General features: G+C 42.0%; 1 protein-coding gene across 1 annotated transcript in view; it reads left to right on the top strand.

Annotated features, from left to right (window-relative positions):
- Positions 1-22,367, top strand: part of LOC146806068 (solute carrier organic anion transporter family member 2B1-like) — a 420,860-nt gene that overhangs the window by 159,885 nt on the left and 238,608 nt on the right. The gene's annotated exons all lie outside the window — the stretch shown is intronic.

Here is a 22,367-nt window from a genome sequence, read left to right on the forward strand (position 1 = left end):
CACAGGTCACTTCATCTCTAAGATCGAGAGGATGCCATATGATTGCAATAAGGAACTCCTGGTCACTTTGGACCTGGAGTCCCTCTATATGAACATCCCACAGGAAGGAGCAATGACTGTGCTCCAAGAGATTTTGTCTTCCGAAACAGGAATTACTAATGCTCCCTTTATCATCGAATGTCTTAAGGTGGTTTTGAGTGAAAATTATTTTGAATTTAACAGCAGTTATTTTCATCAAATACAGGGTGTAAGCATGTGGGCATCCTGTGCACCGAGCATAGCCTGCCTGTACATGGGACATTTTGGGCAGATCAATATATATAATGAGATGGCCCCTTTCCATGAAAATGTTCGAGCTTGGTCTCGATTCATTGACGACATCATTTTTATATGGGAAGGAGATCAGACATCCCTAGACAAATTAATTCTCTGGAATAATGCGGCTGATGCCAATTTGAAATTTAAGGCCCATTCCAGCAACTCCAAGGTGGAATTTTTGGATGAATGGATTGAGCACAATCAAAAAGAACTCTTTGCCTCTCTGTACACCAAACCGACTGCCAGAAACACCCTGTTGCAGTATGGAAGTTATCACCCGCGATGCCAAAGGGATAGTATCCCCTTCAGCCAATTTCTCCGCTTGCGGAGAAACTGCTCTGATATCAAGGACTTTCTGATACAGGCAGATATTCTCAAAGAGAAATTGCTGATTCGGGGTCACCCACATAAATAGATTAAAGATGCCTGTAAGAGGGCTAGATACTTTAATCGAGATGCTATGTTTGAAACCAACGAGACCAGACCTCTTGATAGGCTGGTATGTGTCACCAAACATTCAAATATTAACCACAAAGTTAGATAAACCATCAACTCATTTTGGTATCTGTTGAACATCGATAACGGCGATAGCAAAATCCCTAAACCTCTTTTTGCCTTCAAACGAAATGAGAATCTTATGAACCATCTAGTCAAAGGGAGAATCTTGGAGGCATCGGCCCCTTATCAGACTGCTATCTCTGGCCTTGAACCTGTGAAGGGGAGTCACCGTTGTGGCACCTGTCAGGCATGCCCCAATGCTATTGTGGGCTATACCATTAAGATCAATGAGTATTCCATCTCACTGCAGGAAATGACGAATTGCCGTACCCCTAATGTGATATATATTATCACATGCCCTTATGATCTCATATACATCAGAGAAACAGGACGAGAATGTAGAACTAGAATTGGGGAACACAAATCGAATATCCGAATCAAAAAAGCCTCTGCCCCTCTGGTGAGCCATTGGCTGGCTAAAGACCATACTGAAATGGACCTTAAGTGGTCGATCCGGGAGAAGATTCGTGCCACCCCTGGCAAAGACTCGAGCCTAATAAGAAAGAAAAGAGAGGCTCTTTGGATCTATCTTCTAAATTCTGTCAATATGGGTTTGAATGAACACTGTCCGTGGGAAAATGCCATTATATGACCCTAATTCCACCCTCATGTCCGAGCATGACCCTTCTTGGGATGTTATCTTGTAATCTCACCTTGTTGTCCTAGTGCATTGCTACTTCTCGGGATAACCTATCTGGTGCTTTAAATGACTATTGTTCAGATATCATTTGATGGCCTGAATCGTGTTTCCCTCTAATATATGGTATGAAACCTTGGTTAATGGTCAGCCCCTTTGGTTTATCAACCGAATGGGGCCTTGTATATATGTTCGAGCTTTTAACCTTGTCCAAGATGGCCGCTGCTTTTAGCCTGGAAATCCCTGCCAGGTAGTTTGCATTTTAGTCTGCTTTCCATTTCCATGTGCATCTGAGTCTGTCCCCCAATGGGAGGATCCGATAGATTTGAAACCCTTGAAAATGGCGGAGCCTCGTTGAGAATTTTTCCTCGGCTGGAAATCTCAGGCACCGTTTGAATACCACAGATCATCCCCCGTCGGCCGGTCGATAAAAACTACTAGGTAAGAATGCTCCCGCTGGTGTCAGTCGATATACTTTCTGCAGATAGTCGCCCCCCCCGTTGTCTATTTCGGCAGCGGGCTAGGGAACGCTACATATATGCGTGCTTGTTTATTGTTTTTTTCCCGATTGTTTGTAGTAAACCGCCCCCCCCCCGGGAGGTCTGAGGTTTCCTGTTGCTTTGGTTAACTGTTTACGGATCTCTTTACCAGATGTGAGGTACATTTTCCAATATATATTGATGCCCTCGCTAAGGCTTGTGACTAAGCAGGATCTCACAAACCCTGTTCGTTATTTTTCCATCCCTAGTCTACTATGTAACTTTTGTCTAGCCCAGCCCCAGCGTTTTGGTGATATCTTTGCCTATTCTCTTTTTATCCAGAATTGCAGACGCCTTCATCTCGGATATCGAGTGCTGCAATCCCGACTTCAAACCCGTTTTGTCGGATGTTTTCGACAGCTGATATGCCCTTCGAACATTGCTTAGTTTGGATCCTCATACCCCGTTGTGGATCTTGGGTAGGTTCCGTGCCCTGTTGTCTTGGTGAGAGTGCCCCTTTGCACAATCAGCCTACAGTCCTCCTGATTTATCTTTAATATTGTCCTTATTTCACCGAATTGTTGATTTCAGCTTAAGCCACATCAAGTGATTCTCCAAGTGGTCTCCTCGGACCTGAAAAAAATACCATCTCCCATGTAAAACTGTGGACTTTGGGTAGGTTTCTAGCTATGCAGTATTATCCCTTGCCATCTGATTAGCTTTGTACAACATTGACGCTTGAATAGATCTTAAATTGATTGATCTTTTTCAGATCTTGCATTCGCGAAGATGCATTCCTGACTTAACCTAGAGAAGCCCAGTGAATATTATTATTTATCAGGTAGACTTGAAGCATGTTTTAAGCCATAATTCTTTTATGTATATATATGGTGTTTTCACTATAGGTTTATTTTAATCTACAGCACGGGTGGATGTACTCGGTACTTCAAATCACAGAACTAGTATATGTATAAAGAAAAAAACTTTTCACGAATACGGGTGCGTCTATCTTTTCTGATCTATTATCTCTGAGTCCCCTCTTGGTGCTCATGATTCTGGCATTAGATTTTTCTTTTATATCCTGAACGAATATATCATGTTTTCCTGCTGGAGCTGATCTTTTGGATGCCTAAACCATATAATATATTATGCATATAATTATATCAATATACATGTTTATGTCATGTTTTTTTCTGCTAATTATAGGTGTGTCTGTGTCCCCCACATCATCTACCTATCTTGACCCTGATGAAGGTGTGGCCCTGCTCTGGGCCCTACACCGAAACGCATGTAGGCGTTTGAAACTTGTTCGTGTTTCTTGGACCTTACTCCCATATACCACCGGGATGACCCACGAGAAATCCTCCATCTTAACATCAGTTGGCAGTCTCACCACCTTGATTGATGTGTGATATTTTGTTTTTGCTGAATTTATGTATGTTAGTATGAATGAATGACAGTATGAATGAAGTTATGTGTGTGACACTAAAGAGTATTATTGAGATTTTCTATTTATTTAATGATGCATTTCTCAAACCTGCAAAGTTTGTTGTGATTTTATGTTAAGAAAAAGAAATATATTTTTTGCTAATCAAATTCGTGGTTATATGGCCTGAAGATATGTATGGGTCAGCTCCAGTTAGTGATACATAATTAAGGGACCCTTATTTTGGGCCGTTTATATTTCCTAATATAGGCAGGCGCTTCCTTTCTAGTCTTTGCTCGATTTACTTTCCCCTGTGCTACCTGCCTTTTATAGTTCTCAGGGGTCCCCCTTTCTTATTGGTAAGTTCGCCGCCTACACCAGGTAGGCTGCATTGCACTAACACGCGCTCAGACCCTTTCATACAGTGACTGGCTGTATGGTGTGTGGAAGACTGGCCCCCCACGTACAGGCACCCTCCACAACTCACAATCACCTGCATAGTAATAGCCCCACGAGGCCTACATGACCTAGCCAAGGACGATTATCCAGCACTGTGCCACATTCCTTCAATTCGCCATGGCCACACACAGCACACTAGCGCCACAGGACCTAAACAGCCTACCCACACTAGGGTAAACATCAGACTCTGCATGGGACGATCCCTCGATCGTGATTCAGTGCATGGCAGCCAACTCTCAGGACTCCACTGGAAGGTGCCTTTGCTGGGCAATGCAGACAGGCACTGGCACCCCTGCTCTGCCTCATCCAGACATTGCTTGTGCCCAAAGCCAACAAAGTGCCTTCAGTCTTGTCTTTTCTTTCTGTCCACCCCTAGTTAGCTTCAGTCAATATAACGCACTACTGTAAGGCACTGCGGGCTGCGTGGGAGTTGAAAGGACAGGTCGGGTGCCCCACACTGTGACATCGCCGTTCTGCATAATCGTGTGCCTCAGAGTGCATGGTCCGAGATGATTGCCCCTCTCCTCCTCCTGGAGCTTGAGCACCATCATCACTGCCAAGATGGGCAAACCAAGAACAGATAAACAGTAGACACACACCAATGAACCACATGGCCCACCACCTGGCACTCAGGGCTCGGAACATACATTGGCAGGACAGTCCATTCCCCAAGCAGACCTCCTACACTGCTTCGACGAACTTATTGTGGTGGTAATGGACATAAAATCAACTCTGGTCCCCAAAATGGATACGCTGTGCGCTGTGCTAGGATTTATGCGCGAGTACCATAAGAAATTGAAGGACAAAGTCGAAGACATAGAATCAATGCTAGCCTATGTTAAACCAGCAGTGTCCTCAACAGTGGCCCAAATCAAAACACTGCAAGAAGAAGTGGAATATCTCAGGAATCTTATTCACGACCAGGAGGGCAGATCACGCAGGAATAATGTACTACCAGAACGCATTGAAGGACAAAGTATGGAACTATACCTGGAGACCTGGTTCTCGGATGTTCTCATCCAAGGCAAGCACTCTAAATTATTTTCTGTGGAATGCACCCATAGAGTCCCAGGGGGCACCCCCGACCTGGCACCCCCTGCCCCAGAATTTTATACCACATACTCTACACAGTTGGTCCCCCGGTTGCTCACCATCCATACAAAATCATTTGATAGGGGCATATTGCCTCCCTCTCTCTGCGAAGCTATATTAGTGGTTCCCCAAAGCCTGTTAGAGACCATTTCCATATGAGCTCATACCGTCTGTTATCTTTACTAACCTTGGACTACAAAATCCTAGGCATGCTGCTAGCCAACAGGCTACTGGAAGCTGTCCCACAACTGGTTCACACTGACCAAAATAGGTTTATCCCTGGCAGAAGCACGGGGCTCAATCTCCGTTATTTATTTAAACTGCTCGAATGGGCCCAAACGACAGCTGAGCAGCATTGATTTGCCGCTTTAGATACCAAAAAGGCATTTAATACCCTGGAATGGGACTACCTACTGGCAGTGCTGGCATGGTTTGGCATAGGTCCTAAGTTCTTGCGTTGGGTGAAAATAGTACACACCAGCCCACGTGCCCGGGTGAAAACGGGTCGCATTGTTTCTCCGCCCTTTGACATCGAGCGAGAGCAAGGCAGGAATGCCCACTCTCACCAATCCTTTTTGCCCTGGCCATGGAACCTCTGGCATGTGCATTTCGTGGTCGGATCCTGGACTGGGGCATACGGGTACACGCACAGTGGCACATAGCCGCACTATACGCGGAAGAAGTGCTATTTTATCTCTGCAATCAGGCCGAGGCTCTCTGTGGTCTAATAGAATTATCGGATGCCCACACTCGGTTATCGGGCTTGAAAATAAACTGGGTTAAATCCACTTGGTTTCCAATGTCACCCATGCTAGCGGAACAGAGACAACAACAACCTTATGCCCCCCTCATTTGAGCATCTGATTCATTCAAGTACCTGGGAGTCTAGGTCTACCACTCCTCATAGAACTTGATAGACAGTAATTTTGGTAAGGCGATTGGCAGCGCTTGGGCCACACTCCAGTTCTGGATCAATCTCCCACTATCCCCCATGGGCCGGATAGCCATCACTTAGATGCTTCTTCTCCCTAGGCTTCTGTACTTTTTCACCGTTCTCCCTTATACACTGCCTCAGAAAATATTCAGGGATCTGCGGTCCCTGCTCGTGTCCTGAACCTTGATATGGGGCCATTCCATGGCAAGAGTAGCACTCTCGAAGTTTCACCTCCCTATATCGGAAGGCGGATTGCGAGCGCCCAACTATGAGTTATAATACGCAGCTGCACAGCTTCAGTGGCCCATGCACTGGTTTGCGAAAAATAACCTATCTGAGCTGAACTGTTGGGCAATGGCGTTGGGGCATATGTATGTGACATACACAGACATATGCCTCAGATGCTAGAACTCAGATGCCAATTTTTTAGACATGGTCTAGACATGCCCTCACATCATGACATACTGAGGGAAAGTTTCAGCCATATTATCGGCAGCAACAGGCACTCCAATCTTAGCACAGGCGCACACTACCTGCTTGGCATTACAAAACGCAAAACGCAATGCATGGCACAAGAACTTCAACAAATTTCTAGACCTAGCGCTGGTTTTAGCCAAGCATGAACTCCCTATGTCCTGGAAATCCCCGGCGGGCCCCTCCACCAGGGTTTGGTTGTTGGCCTTCGGACGGGTCCTTGTGGCCGAACATGAGAAACTGGCTTCTCAGGCTCCACAACCTGAGTCAAGGACACAACCCGTGGATTGGCAACATTATTTAACCACTATAGAATCTTGGCTTAGCGAAACATGTGCTAATCCGTAGCAAATAAGTGGCACCAACACCACAGCCCATGGATATGTCTGGGACACTCCGCACACTCACTCAGCTGTGTTTTTAAGCAAGGCGCTAACCTTAGCACACGCGCACATAGCACCCGGACTCAGCTGGCTCACACCTTTGACCAGGTCCAGCCACACTTAGAAATTGTACGGTAACTAAACCCTGCAATTCCCCCTCTGCCCCCCTACTATCATACTAAACACCGAAGCATTCGCCTCGCAGACTGTACTATTAACCAGCTGCACATATAGTGGTATCACATGTATAGTAAAAATAGGACAGGCACACTAGTTATGTAGTATTTTGTTCATTTTATATTATGATGTGTTACATTTCTGAAACGCAAAATATTTTGACAAATCCTGTGGTATATCAACGATGTTGGCATTATGTATGATCGTTCGCCCCCCATCAAGAGGGCACAAAAATGCACATTGAAATATACAAAAACATGTATACAATTGCGTCTAACATACTGCTGTAAGTTGGTTTGAGAAATATCTTAATAAATATTTTCACAAAAAAAATGATATTGACAAAGCCAATAACCCTTGCATAGGCCAGACTATTGGCTTTGCCAATGCTTGTTTTTCAATGCCCCCAACTCCATCCACCTCCCTCGTTAGCAAAATAGAGTTTCTCTTTCTACTTATAGTCTCAGAATGATTGGACACTTGATTTGAAAGGAGAGAATGCTGCCCCTTGATATCTGACAGAACTTCAGTAGGACAAACATAAAACAAATGGTGGCTGCATTAAGCAATACACTTTGACATGCTTCAACCAACTCCAACCGCCTCCACTCCCACACGATTATGAGTGATGTTCGTTCTGGATTGCAAAGACATGACTAGGCATATGTAGTGCATTCGTTTATGGGATCCATTGCGTTGTTTTACACATCTCTGCAACAAACAGTTATTCACTGTAAAGAGGGTTTTCCTGTCAAAAAAATTGCAGGAAAAGGGAACAGGAAAAGTGGACTGGAAAAATATTTGTGATGCCAATGGATTCATCACAGCGAGGTTTCTCTTCCACAGAAAAGGAGAGAGGCCATAAGCTCGTTAGTTAGTTCACCCTTGAATGTGCCTTGCCCTCACTTCGATGTTTGACCAACGGTGCGCCCTACCGATGTATCTCATGAGTTTCATCTTCCATGGGCATGTTGCGGTGTTGTCATTTATTGGCAGCACCACCGCTTGGTGATCTGACCAAATGATAACTGTGTGTGCCCCAGGTGGGTTTGCAATGTCTGTTTGGTGGCAACCCTTCCACCTTTATTGAACCCCGGTTGGGCCTCGTTGGTTATTTTGAAGAGAGCTGGCGGACTGGACCAATCCATCAGCTGTTGCTGACCAGAAGTGTTTTACCTTTTTTCCATTCACCTGCTCTGGAGTGGGTCCAATCTTCGTACCACAGCCCCCCCTGCTTTGTCTGTAAGGAGGGAAGTGGGAAGCAGCTGCCATTTTGCTCTGGCAAGAGGGCCACATCTGCAACTTGTCTACTGTTGACCCCTAGGGGCCCTCCACCAAGTTAAGGCCCATTGAGTCTCATGCTTCACATGCCCGGCCTTCAAAATTGTACTTTAGATTATAATGTAATACTTTATTAATGTAATAATATTATATATTGGCTGGTGGGAGGAGCATGTCCTCAGGAACCTCCACAAAACTTGATATGATGTTCATGTTCTCCACTGGTGGAGATTCATAGACGATGTCTGTGTGGTATGGTATATATAACCAATAACACAATTATTTAAAAAATATATTACATATTAAAAACATTAATAATTATAAATATTAACATTTTAATTGAACAAAAACGTAATAGTATACATTCAAGCAATATGAAGTAAACTTACAAATACAATTAATACATATACTAGTCCCTCCACAGTTTATACAAAAATAGGCAAAGTGTTGGATTCAGGAGGGTTAAAATTTACTAGTCCCGCTCCATGCAGTGCAACAGTAGGGAAACTGTCGGATTACACAGGGGTAAAATGTACTATTCCCACTCCAGTCAGTGGAACCGTAGGGTAATTGTTGGACTGTGGAGGGGTAAAATTTGCTTTACCCACTCCAGTCAGTGCAACAGTAGGGAACGTGTTGGATTGCGGAGGAGTTAACATTTACTATTCCCACTTCAGCCAGTACAAGATTAGGGAAAGTGTTGAATTGCGGGTGGCGGGGGAGGGAGGGGGGGGGTAAATGTACTGCTCCCACTGCAATAGAAAGGGCAGTGTTGCATTGAGGAGGGGTACACTTTACTATTCTCAATTCGGTCAGTGCAACAGTAGGGAAAGTGTTGGATTGCGTAGGGGTAAAATGTACTATTCCCACTCCAGTCAGTGCAACAGTATGGAAAGTTTTGGATTGCAGAGGGGTAAATTGTACTAATTCCACTCCATTCATAGCAACAGTATAAACAGACTAACTTGAAAGAAATAAAAAAATAAATTCAAAAACATACTAAATAACAAAAAAATGTACATATAAATCATTCAAATAGATTTTTAATGAAAACTAAATACATTAAATATGTTTTACAATGTTGAATACACATCTTAAATTACTAGAAATATTTTTATAATTAAGATACACAAATATATATTCTCAGAATAATATCAAGCAAGAAACACAATGTTATCTACATTTGAAAGGCACAACACAATTAACACATACTATAATAAACAGCATAATTACAAAACATTAATTAACTATGTTTAAATGTATTATTAATAACTTTCTACCCTATACTTCTACACAGTACACAACACATATCTTAATTTGATTCTTCAACTGTTATTATTTACACATGTTTCATAATTAAATATGTATTAAAACATTAATAACTACCTATTACTAAAATAGTTCTATTTAACTACCTCCCCATCCTTTATCCATACAAAACAAACAATACACACCTAATATATAAATTAAAAATTGTATTTACATAATCTCCTTAATTAATTGTTAATTAATTATTAAAAATAATCAACTATTAAAAATGAATTATATGTAATCAACTTCCAACCCTTTTCTTCTACAAATGCCACAACTCACATCAAAATATAATGTAAAGAATTTCTTGATTACCTATTTTATATATTTATGATTTCAATAATTATTATAAATTACCATTATTTATAAATAATTATAATCAATTTACTACACACCCTTGACCAATACAAAACAACACACACCAAAATGATATTACACAATTTACATAATTAATTAATAATGACATTATTCATATATATGAACATGTTAATTATTAATTATGATCAATTTACATCCTACCCTAGACCCCTATAAAGCACACAACTCACACATGAAACGTAATTATAAAAAAGATTATACAATTAAAATAATTAATTGTCAATTAAATAATTATATTTATTACAAAGTATGAATTAATTGATTATAATTACTCTATACCCCTACAAAACACACAACCCCAACCTGAAAGTGCATTGAAAAACAAATATTATACAATTAACATAAATAATTATCAATTAAATAAAAACTATTAATGATTAATTTTATAATAATTAATCATAATTAATTTACTTCCCATCATGCACCCCTCTATACCCCACAACCTGCTACGGCACTAAAAAATTTAAGAAATTCTAACAACTACTAACAATTAAAAGCTATATTGAAAAAAAACATTGACAACAATTAAACTGGTTATAACATGTAAAATTACAATTACATAATAAAATACATAAAAATAAGTAAAAAAATATATTTTTAACGACAATATATTTGTTAACTATATTAATGATTTCAATATTTTTTACAAATATATTAATGATTTCGATATTGTTAAAATCTGTGGGGTATATGCATCAACATTGGCATTTGCGATTCCTTATTAGCGAAAAATAAGGAATCGCTAATAAGGAATAGCAAAAGGCTATGCATGTAGGAATCGCTATTCAAATAGCGATTCCTTAACTTTCCTTAATTGCTACTAGCAAATTGTGAGTAGCAATTAAGGAATGCCATCCCAATCATTCCTATGGGCCTCCAGGCCCATAGGAATGAATTGGAGATTGCATGAGCAAATAGCGAGTACCAGTAGGTTCTCGCAAATTGCTCATGCAATTTCAAGGGTGCAAGGGTGTCAAAATGACACCCTATTGCACCCCTGAAATTGATATGTGCACATATGTTGCACACACACATGCTCTAAGAGCATGTGTGTGCGCAACATGAAACTTTGAAAAATGCACAAAAGTGCATTTTTCAAACTTTTAGCAAATTACCATGCAGTTCATCTTCATGGTAATTTGCTCCCCCTATTAGCGAATTCGCTAATTTTTTTACTTTCATGCATTGCATTTAAGGAATCCCAAATAGAGATTCCTTAAATTAAGGAATCTCAATTTGGGATTCCTTAAATGCTATCGCTATTTAAGGAATCGCTATTTAAGGATTCCTTAAATAGCGATTTTCGCTTTTGGGTTGATGCATTGGGATTGGGTATTTTTAACTCAATACCGGGAGCTATTAGCGAATCGGTATTTTACCGACTGGATTTTGGCTTGATGCATGAGGCTGAATATTTCTTACCTTAAAATCCATATTCTTGACAATGATATTCTTGCGCAGGCGATTTCTATTGGAATATATTTCAGACTCTATATTTCTGTCTGACAATATTTTAATTCTGATATTTTGTCTAAACACCCCCACCCATACCGCTCACCATCAGGCGCAAACCGTCAAATTGAAACTCACATCTCTTTCTATCCCTCTACACAATAATGCATAACATAATCAGTTGCACACACGAGACACATAGTTTGATTTAACACAAGAGTACACACATACACACTTTCTCATGTACAACGCCCTCACAGAGCACACACAAACACACACTATTGTTGACCACCTATGATGCTACTTCTGTTTCTTTTCTGTCAGATTTCTATAGCACAAAATCGACCTGAAGGTATTGGAGCACTTTACATGAGTACCGGTTACATTACACAAGGACACATTCATTTTTTATGCACAGGGACATTAGGTAATGCCCAGAATCACAGGATGTTGAGCCGACGCTGAGACTCAAACTGGCACCCAGTCCCAAAGTTGTCAGCTCTTTTCCTGACAGAATTACAATTCAAGAGTCTGATATTTTTGTCCTTATCTCAGACTAATAGCTTCCTGTGGTAAACCACACCAACTTGTCTATTTTTTACTAAGCGAGGTTCCTAATTATATGGCTTTTGAGCACTTGTAGAATGTTTGTTTTGAACCTGCACCCTTGTCTAAAATTGAGTGGAATTTGCACCTCACCATTTTTTACTAAATTCATTTTTTTTAAACAGATGCCAACTTGTGTTAGAAATTGGGTTAATGGTTGACTGGGGTGTGAGCCCTAGTCAGGCAGCAACCACAAACCTAAGTGTAAGGCACAAGCAAACCTCAAATTAACCTGTGCTCAGCCACCTGGTAGCTTGGCACAGAGCAGTCAGGGTTAACTTAGAGGTGATGTCTAAATTATTTCTGCAACACTGAAAACAATAAAACAGTGAAAACACCACAAAATAGATCCCACATCAGGTTGGAAAAATAGAGCAAAATGTAATAATTGCAGCAAGACCAAAACAACACAAATTTGATAACTAGAACCAAAGGTTTGTATTTTTAAAGATTAAACTGTTAAATAGCACCTAGAATCAGAAAATGCTTACCACGGCTATCTGGACACGCTAGAACGGGTCAAATTCAAGAGTTCAGGGCGACTTCGACGAGGCACAAGTCAGACACAGTCCCAGATTAGTCCAGTTGAAGGTTTACCTTCTCAAGTTTTGTGGAAAGAGTCCCGTTCACATTGAAGAAGGGTTCAGTAGCAAAGACAGGATGGGTGTCACAGATGGGCAAGTTGGAGTCTCGTGTTGGTGGTCCATAGTGGGGTGTATGATGCTTGCTGTGCAGAGAGACGGATGTGCAGCTGCTCATGCTGATTTTCCAAGCAAGCAGCGTGGTCCCTGTGCAAACAGGATTGAGAGCCACACCAAGGGCCCAGTACCTAAGAGGTGCCTCTTGGGGGTCAGGAGCTTACTGATGATGGGTCCTGGAACTGTGGGGAGCTTGTTATGCCCCATGAGGCTCAGTTCAGCAGGCCAGCAGACTAGCCCTTTGAGTCACTCTGGGGTCATGGGTTCAAGATGGAGATTGCAGGTCCATTTCTTCTTCCCCAGGCAAGAGGGCAGCAGGTAGCAGGTCAACACAATAGGGCAGCAGCTTCTTAAGGTTAGCAGCCCAGCAGAGTGGCAGTCCTTGTAGCAGCACAGCAGTCATTGTTTCTGGCAGAATATTGACAGTACCAGAAGTGTACCAAAGTGGTAGTGTCTGAGGTCCTTCTTTTATAAACGTTGTTCCTTTAAAGTGATGAGAAGATTCTAGAGGCATGCCTTTGAAGTGCACAGCTGCCCTGCCTACCCTGCCCAGATTCCAAGCTACCTTAAGTGACAATGCAAGTTTGTTAAGCCCTTTGTGTGGAGACAGGACATAGCCTATTCAGCTATAAAAGAGGCTGGGCCCAGCTCCGCCCTCCCAACCTGCCAGCGACGACCCAGCCAGTCATATCTAATCTCCCATTGTGTGTGGCTGTCTAGGAGACATGCACAAAGCCCAACTGCCAACTACACCCAGGAAAGTGACCAAGGCAGGCTTCGGGCACGAAATGGCTAACGGAAGATAGTGCAAACTTTCTAAAAGTGCCATTTTCAGAATTGTAATTTAAAATCAGACTTCACCATAAATTAGGATTTGAAATTAGGATTCCAGAGATGCCAAACTTGAAGGGGCTATCTCATCCCTTTTTGAAAATACAGTTACATAAGCTAATCAGGCAACTCCAATGTTAACCTATGGGAGAGATAGGCCTTGCAGTAGTGAACAAGTGTTTTTCACTACCAGGACATATAAAACTTAAAAGTACATGTCCAACATTTTAAATATACTGCACCCTGCCCTTGGGGCTGTCAAGGGCCTACCTTAGGAGTTACTTATATGTATTAAAAAGGAAGGTTTGGGCCTGGCAAAAGGTTTTCCAGGTCAAAATGACAGTTCAACACTGCTCACACAGGCTCTGCTGTGACAGACCTGAGACATGTTTAAAAGGCTACTAAAGTGGGTGGCACAATCAGTGCTGCAGATCCACTAGTACAATTTAATATACAGGCCCTGGGTACATGTAGTGCACTTTAATAGGGATTTATAAGTAAATTAAATATGCAAATTAGCTATAAGCCAATTCTACCATGTTTTAAGGAGAGAGCACATGCACTTCAGCACTGGTCAGCAGTGGTAAAGTTGAAAGAGTCCTAAGACCAACAAAAATAAATTCAGCAAAAAGAGGAGGTTTGAAGGCAAAACATTTTGGGGTGACTCTGCAGAGAGGACCATTTCCAACAATGAGCAGGATGCCCCTCAACTCTGAACATTTAGGACTTCTGCAAGAGTTCATGAAATCTAATGCAAGGCTGAAAGCCCAACTTTAGTTTAGCACCTCACATATAAATAAATCAGTCCAAAATTAACTCCTTTCACCTGTGTGTCTTGCGGCATGTAAAGTAGCCTGCTATGAAGAATGTTACAGTGCTAAATGTATAAACTAGGTAGAAACATACTTTCATCAGGATGGAAAATAAACATGCCTATGTACATGTCTGATTTCACTGTACTCATTCTTTGTGCACAAATGGATTGTCACCAATGTTAGCAATTGTAGTAATTATTGGCCTAACTTTTGCTTAGAGGGCTGTGGTTTTCTGTGACACAACATTATTGAGGCACAATACGAGTGCCCTGCATTTAATTCTCTGAATCAATCAAGCGCCAACTGGACTGTGGCTTCCTTTATGTTTTTCCTTTCAGCCCCACTATAACGTTTGAAATAGTTTAGCACCAGGCCTTGTGAGTTTAGTGATAAGCCTGGTGAACATTAGAGAAGGGGTGCCTGCCCTCCGTAATGGTTGCCCAAGATGTAAATTCCTCGGACACCATACACCAGACAAGCCCAAAGTATCATGTTACAAAACCTCAAGGAGTGCATGGGTGGCGAACAGGGCTGGTATTTTGTATGTGTGTAGCATTTTCAAAAAGGCTGAACCATTAAACAACAAAACAGGGTCAACAAGCAATGTGTTGGGAAAAATGACAGCATCAGTCCACTGAAAGCGGCGGAGGGATAGCGGCAACAACAGAAAAAGTTTGAGATATTGGCATTGTAAATGACAATGCCTTTTATTTATGTGTTAGAGGTGCAGTTAATTCCAGCCTTGCTTCTCTTAAGCGGCAACTATCAGTACAAAGTGTGTGTTTATGCAAAACACAAATAAAAGGCATTGTCATTTACAATGCCAATAGCTCAAACATTTGCAAATATGAGACTTATTGCATTGGAAAAGCTTGTTGATCTCTAAGACAGAGGCAGCAGCAGTCATAGGAAGGCAGGAACCTTGACACCAGGCTGTGCCTTTCAAAAGCAGGTCAATATAGCCAATATTAGCAGCGTAGTGTTACACATGGTGAAAATAGGTTACTTTCTATTATTAACACAACCACATAGACACAAGGGCACTGTTCATTTTGCAAAATTGCCACTCAAGGTGTCACACACGACATGGAAGTGTCAAATTTAAACACAATGCAAACAAGGGAATGCTATCCACATATGCAAATGCATTAGAATGTAGTAGCTCAGGTTGCGACAAGACTGGCCCTGCCACAGGCCTCACTGCCAAGGCCCCAGTCTAACTCGCCTCATCTGTGATCTCGGCGTTTGTTGGCAGTGTAGATCCAGAGTAGTGGAGACACCCATGGACTGTGGCAGTGAGCGCTGCTGAGAGTATTGTGAGTAGGGGTGCGCCTGCAAGGAGGTATGTGCTAGCCACCCAGGCAACCATCAAAGATACAGGTCAGGCTGTGCAAAAACACTGACACTCACCATACAGAGGGAAGTAAAAACCCAGCCCTCAGTTTCTGCAATTTTCTTCCCTGTAAGAGAACATGCTTCCATTGCAATCATTAAAAAGCACAGCGTCCATGTAAATTAACTTAGCACATTAATTAAAACAAGAATTGCCAAAGTCAGCAAGTCAAGCGGGCACCTCTAGTATATTAAGCGTGGCGCCCGTGTTGTTGTTAGAATGAAATTAGAAATCTCTTTTAACTGTACCTGTCCGAGTTCCACGGCAACAGTGGCTGTCAGTACTACCTTCTTGAACCTCACAGCAAAACCAATAGCGACCTCTGAAACACCTGACGCCTTTTAGGTAACACCTCCCCCACATCGTCCGGTTCATACAAGTCACTGTTGTGTGGAAATGGAGAATGGACATGTGTGCAGGCCATGCCTAGACTCACTTAACAGGGCTGCCATCTCAGACCTAATGTTTAGTAAGATGTAGTGGCTGAAGCGGAATGTTTCTTAAGAATTATACAACGGTAATTTCTAATCAGCAGTAGATGTACATTAAAAAATGTATTGCCACCCTGACCCTTACTGCCGTGGGGGCGGAGTCAGTGAGTGTAGAAAGTTTAGCGTGGTGCCAGGGAAATCGATGAAGTAGTCAGCAGAGTGGAAAAGTGGGCGCCCTGCTGAAACCTAAAGCTTGGCACTCGTGTTGCTGTTAATGCTAAACGTTTAGCGTGGTGCCTGGGGGCAGGACGGTAATGAGGAGCAAGCTGCTGCACTGCTAAAAAAAGCGAGCTCGGTACCCTTTAAGAGGAAGCCCAAACAAATATCCTACCAGAAAAAGCCCAACTGATGGTCGACATCGAAAAGTGCAAAAAGCCTAAAAAAAAATACAAGCAACAGAGCTGAAGCCACGATGGGGGAGACAGCAGCAAGAAAGGCAGCGGTAACACAACTGTGGCATTAAGAGGAGTTGGGAGGAAGAATGCTATATTTGAATGTAAACAGCTAGGGCACTAAAGCTAAACACAGACAAACAGTTACAGAGCAGGAAACCAGGAAAAAATAGTCCCCCAAAGAAAAGATAAAGAACCATAGCAGAATGAGACAGTACAAAGTCCCTGCTCTGTGGGAGGAAAAGAAGAGAGAAAGAAGGGACAAAAAATAAGGTCTGACCACTAGCAAGCAAGGGTTTTAAAGGACACTGACATAAACAAATGAAAAGCAATGGCAAGAAATGGGATGGACTTCAAGCCCACAGACTGATTACAGCAGGTCTCGAAGAGACAGTGCATGCGCTGTCTAGCTCGACTTAAAAAAACAAGGAAAAAAAGTGCTATGACACGGCCAGCGCTGATCGGGTCTCATCCCTTTTTTTAAAGCAATATTGTATTGCAGCCTGCATTGCTGTGCAATATGTTACAAAATAGTGCCTGAATTACAGCGTAAGCAGTAGATGGACAGCGGAGGGCCACAGTCAAACTAAATTAATGTGTACTTGGTCCATGCACCATAAAAATTAAAAATAAAGCGATGCAATCTTGCTGACTACTTAGAATGATGGCAACGAATGGTAAGCAGTTTATTGAGGGTGTGTCCTTCTTGCTGTCTTAGCCCTATAATTTCTCTGGAACTTGATCAGTAGCATTGTTTTAGATATCTGTAAGATCGGTTTCTTTCTTCTGTCTATGGTATAACATTGTGAGTTCCGTGTAACATACATTTTTCTAATCTTGTGAAAACTAGGATATTGTCTTGAAACGCGACCGCACCAGAGCCACCTTTCAAGGTTTCTTTCACTATGCACTGATACTAAGTCAGATGCTGTGGTTTCTAGGCCAAACTGCATTCTGTGGTATTTAAGTATACTCTCATGTGTCTAAAAGGTGGTTAAGTGCTTAGAGTCTTTTGCAAGTTTATTCCGGTGATAAGCAATCACCAAATTGAGTGCAGAAAATATCAATGCACCTGCCAAAGCTATGTTATTTTGTGCAGATTTGGCAATGAATACTTGCCAATCAATATTTTCTTTGTTTAAAAACATAAGGCAATGCATAATCTCATTTCAGCTGAGCTTTTGGACATCGCCATAGGAGACACGCAAGATAATGATTCGATAGGTTTGATAATCTAAATTAAGCACAACTCTTCCACCATGTCTTTCCGTTTCCACCTGTTTGTGAATGATAAATTCCAAACTTTATGTAAGATTGAAATTGCCCTAGCCTTTAAAATACTTTTGCGCTTAAACTCCTAAAATCTGCCCAAGTATTTTTTAAACACTTTGTAAAGTTTTTGTTTCAACAATGACATGACCTGTTTTCTTCGATCTTTGTCATTAATAGCATAAACAGGTGTAACAGTATTTGGGTGAAGACGTATTCCCAAGTCTTGTTGATGAGGCCACCTAAGAATTGGGTTCCACTTTTTAGCCACATAGACTTCCCCGGTAGTTTTTCTTCCCTTGAATTGTAACTCCACCCAAAAGTCACCAATCAACTCAATTTTATGGTCTATGTAACCACCAGGCTGGGCATCAAATGGCAACAGCTCTCACCGAACACATCGTACACTAATCACTTCCCAAGAATTGTGAACCATATGTACACATCAACCATCATCATACATGCTGCCCATCCATACGTATATTACATATGAGAAATCCTGTATGTTTACCATCCCCAACACATGCTCACATTCGGATTCAAGGTTGTGAACTCCTCGTCTTCATTCGTAGCACAAATAATTTTGTTGCTGTAATGCGCTTTGCACACTCTTGTACTGATTGTAAATTTTATCTATTGCAGGACAACTTTTGAAATTCCTCACATGAAAATAGCTCCCACATATATACAAAGTTAAGCCAATAATTTGCTGTTCCTCTATAATGCCCTTCCTTCCTATTTTTGCTACTCAAAAGTCACATCACCTAAAGTTTCATGATTTTCTATCAACTTACTGTGGCTCACTCATGAACTCCTCTTTCTTGGTCAAATCTTTCAACTAATTGAAGGCTTTTTGCAATATTTATGGTGGCACTCAAAGTTATCTCTGGCCCTACCCATATTCTTTCTTGCACTTTATTAATCTTTCTTTGCTTTAAGATTTGGGGCCATATGTAGGTAAATTACATTAACCGATTCTTAAATACCGAATTTTACCGATTCGGTATTTATGAATCGGTAAATGTAATGTAGGTAGAAAAATACCGAATCGGTAAGTGTCGGTATTTTAGAATCGGTATTTACCGATTCGGTAATGGCAACTGGCTTCCCATTCATTCCTATGGGCCTGGAGGCCCATAGGAATGAATGGGAAGCCAGTTGCCATTACCGAATCGGTAAATACCGATTCGGTAATGGGGGAGGCATCATCATGGGTGGCAGAGTGTCACATTGACACCCTGTTGCACCCCTGATTCGTCCATGTGTGCACATGTGGCGCACATACATGCCCTAAGGGCATGTATGTCTGCCACATTGCACACTGCAAAGTGCACAAAAATGCTTTTTTACACCTATTCGTCATTTACCACCAACTTTTAGTTGGTGGTAAATAACGAATCCACACACCACCCACACACTCCCCCTACATCTCATTTCATGATTCGGTATTTACCGAATCGGTAAAATTACCGATTCGGTAATTTTACCGATTCGGTAAATTACCGAATCATGAAATTATCCCCCTACATAGCAAAAGCCTAAATACCGGTCGGTAACGGTATATTTACCGAAAATCGTCCGTTACCAACCAGTATTAGGCTTCCTACATATGGCCCTTGGTCTTTTAATACTTGGTCACAACACATAGTTGTAACTTGATAGTTAATTGCTACAGCTCTAAAGTCAGAAACATACTCTTCAATTGTTTTATTATCATTTTGTGCCCTGAAATGAAATTGTAATCTCTGCATGACAGTATTTCTTTTTTTGCCATATCATAAATTCAACTTTCTTACTGTATACTCAAAACAATTTCTATTGCCAGCATTCCAAATTATTCTCTCATACCTGCCCCACCTAAGTTGTGTTTAGGCCAAAACAATTCCTTCTGTGGAGTGCACCTGTCCCCTTTAAGCTTACCATAGTTCCTGTTCCATGTGAAGGGTCACAAACATGTTGCAAAAAGAATGGTGGTGTTGAAATATTGTCCATTGTGCACAACTAAATGGCCAGGAAAATAAAATGTCTTCAGGAAATTATTGGGCTTATTTATGAGAGGCTTACACCATCGGAGCTTCACTTTTTTTGAAGCCATGGTGGCATAAGCCTCTCAATGATATCTATGAGGCGACGCAAAGCCACTCTGCATGGCTTTGCATGGCCTCATAGATATGGAGTAAGACAAAGCAGCCCAAGTCGCTGCCTTGCCTTACTCTGCGTCAAGGAGGCATTCCATGGGCATTGCAGTGGGTTTTCCCACGCAGCACCCATGGAGTTTAATGCTATCCCAAATTTACCCCAGATTTACTTAATCACATAAAACTGGGGCAACCTTACACCTCCCCAGAGCATTCTGCAGCACACATAGAAAGAGGAAAATGCCTCTTTGGATAGTTTTTGTGCAGGAAGTTGCCCCTTCCTGTACAGAAACAATCCTGCCTGCACCCTTGCACCATTGTGCAAGGGTGCCTACATTGGCACTAGGTAGGAAATTGTACTCCAGCGCAGGGTGAAAGGACAGGAATGTACTGTATTTCATAAATACGGTGCGTTCCTGCCCTTTTAAAATGGTGTAGGGCAGTGCAGAAAGAAGACTTGTGGTGCTGCCCTATGCCAATTCCTCATAAAGAAGGCCCTATAGTTCTATCATAAAGGAACAAAATGCTATGAAACAGAACCTGCAGACCTAAACTCACTGATATCATTGTGTTTGGACAACACAAAAATAAATACCTCTTACTTTCTATTAAATTTTGTCCCTGAGGATGGAAGAATAAACGTTTCATGCACTAGCAGCAGCCAGTACCTCTCGAATCTGAGGTCTCTTTATACCCCTCTTCTCAATTATTCTCCACAGATAGGTTTGGGGAGTGTTAAAAAGTGGATTATTTGTTGAAAGGGGTGAGAACCCACTTCAAAGAATAATCACATTCTTTGTCAGGGTGAACCACAAAAGTCACTCAATGAACCCTGAGTCCTCTGGCAGCTTGCCTCAAAAGCCGTCAGGCTTAACTTAGCAGCAATGTGTAAAGTATTCATGCATCACTCAGGACTAAGTTTGTCCCGCTGAAGGTTTTACCTTTTGAGTTTAATGTGGGTTCTGCATGCCATTGCTTCGCATGGCTCTGCATCACTCTGTGTTGGGTCTGGTGAGGCTTCCAGCTGTGCGGCAAGGCTCTACAGGACTCTGCATCACTTGGAGTTGGATCCAGTGAAGCCTTTGGTGAGGAGTGGCATTGATATGTGGGGTGTTGCTTCATGGTGGAGCCTGTAAAGCCTTTAGTGAGTAGAAACATGGGACTGCTGAGCCTTGCATCACTTCTCTTCAGAGCCAGTGATGCCTTTAGTCAGGATCTGTGTGGCATGGCTCTGCGTCACTCAGCAATGGATCTATTAATAACCTCAATGGGAAGCTGTGCTGCTGTGCTGACATTTGTGTCGCTGTGCGTTGGATGCTGTGAAACCTTCTGTATGACAAGGAGAAGTACATACTGACTCCAGCCAAGACATTGAGGACAGAACATTGTGTATCAGGACTCTCTCCCAGCAGATATGACCAAGTCAGATTCAGTTGGGTCTTGCCAACTGGAAAGCAGGAAAGGCCCCTGGAAGCTTGCTATGTCCCTGTCGCCCAAAGAGGAGTTCAGACAGCTGACCCTTGGAGTCACTTCTGGGGTCCTAGAGTCAAGGCAAGCAGACCAAGTCTTACTTATTCAGACAACAGCACATTCCTTCTTCTGCATCTTATGAGGTCTAGGAATATTCTGAATTCAGGTTCTGACACTTTGAAACTCAGTGTAAGCCTTTGGGTGGGAAACACTGTTTGTCTAACCCTAAAACTGGTTCTGGTCAGTTCGTATCTTTCCCCTGGGTTTACCTTTAGCTTGTCTAGTGAAACAAACTGAAGGCAGGCCCAGGTGTGTGCTACATCTGCCAGTGACAAGACAGGCTTCTTTTGAAGTCAGGAAGGGCTGGGTACAGACCCCAGACTACTCTTCGAAGTGTAATCAGGGTAGGGACACAACTGCTCCCCAGTCATCCTAACAGGAAGACCCTCACCTCTCCAAACCCAGGCCCTTTTGTCCACTATTCGCTCTTGTTGTCTACTTGATGTCACTCAGACCCCTGTGGTGAAATACATCCCCGTAATTCACTGTTACGCTTCTATAATTCTTAATGTTATCAGGGAACCCTTGCGTGAACAGCACATTCCCCAATCATAAGGTGTTTCCTGAAAGGTTGACTAACATTGAGTCCAAAGGAGGGCTTCAGCATTACAGCTCCCTACTTTACTCTCCTCATATTGTGAAACTCTCCACAGCCAATGGCGCTATTCTTTGCACCAGCAATGCTTGTCAGCACGATTTGAAAATTAATTGCAGATTCCATCACCGCGATGACGGATGCAAACTTTGCATGCTGCCACATGTAGTGCTCTGCAATCTGCTTCAAGAGAGTTGTTTGCTCCTTTCTCCAACTGTACAAAGACACACTTACTAAGGTGTGACTACAA

This window comes from Triturus cristatus, chromosome 8 (genome assembly GCF_964204655.1).
Source record: "Triturus cristatus chromosome 8, aTriCri1.1, whole genome shotgun sequence".
NCBI lineage: Eukaryota > Metazoa > Chordata > Amphibia > Caudata > Salamandridae > Triturus > Triturus cristatus.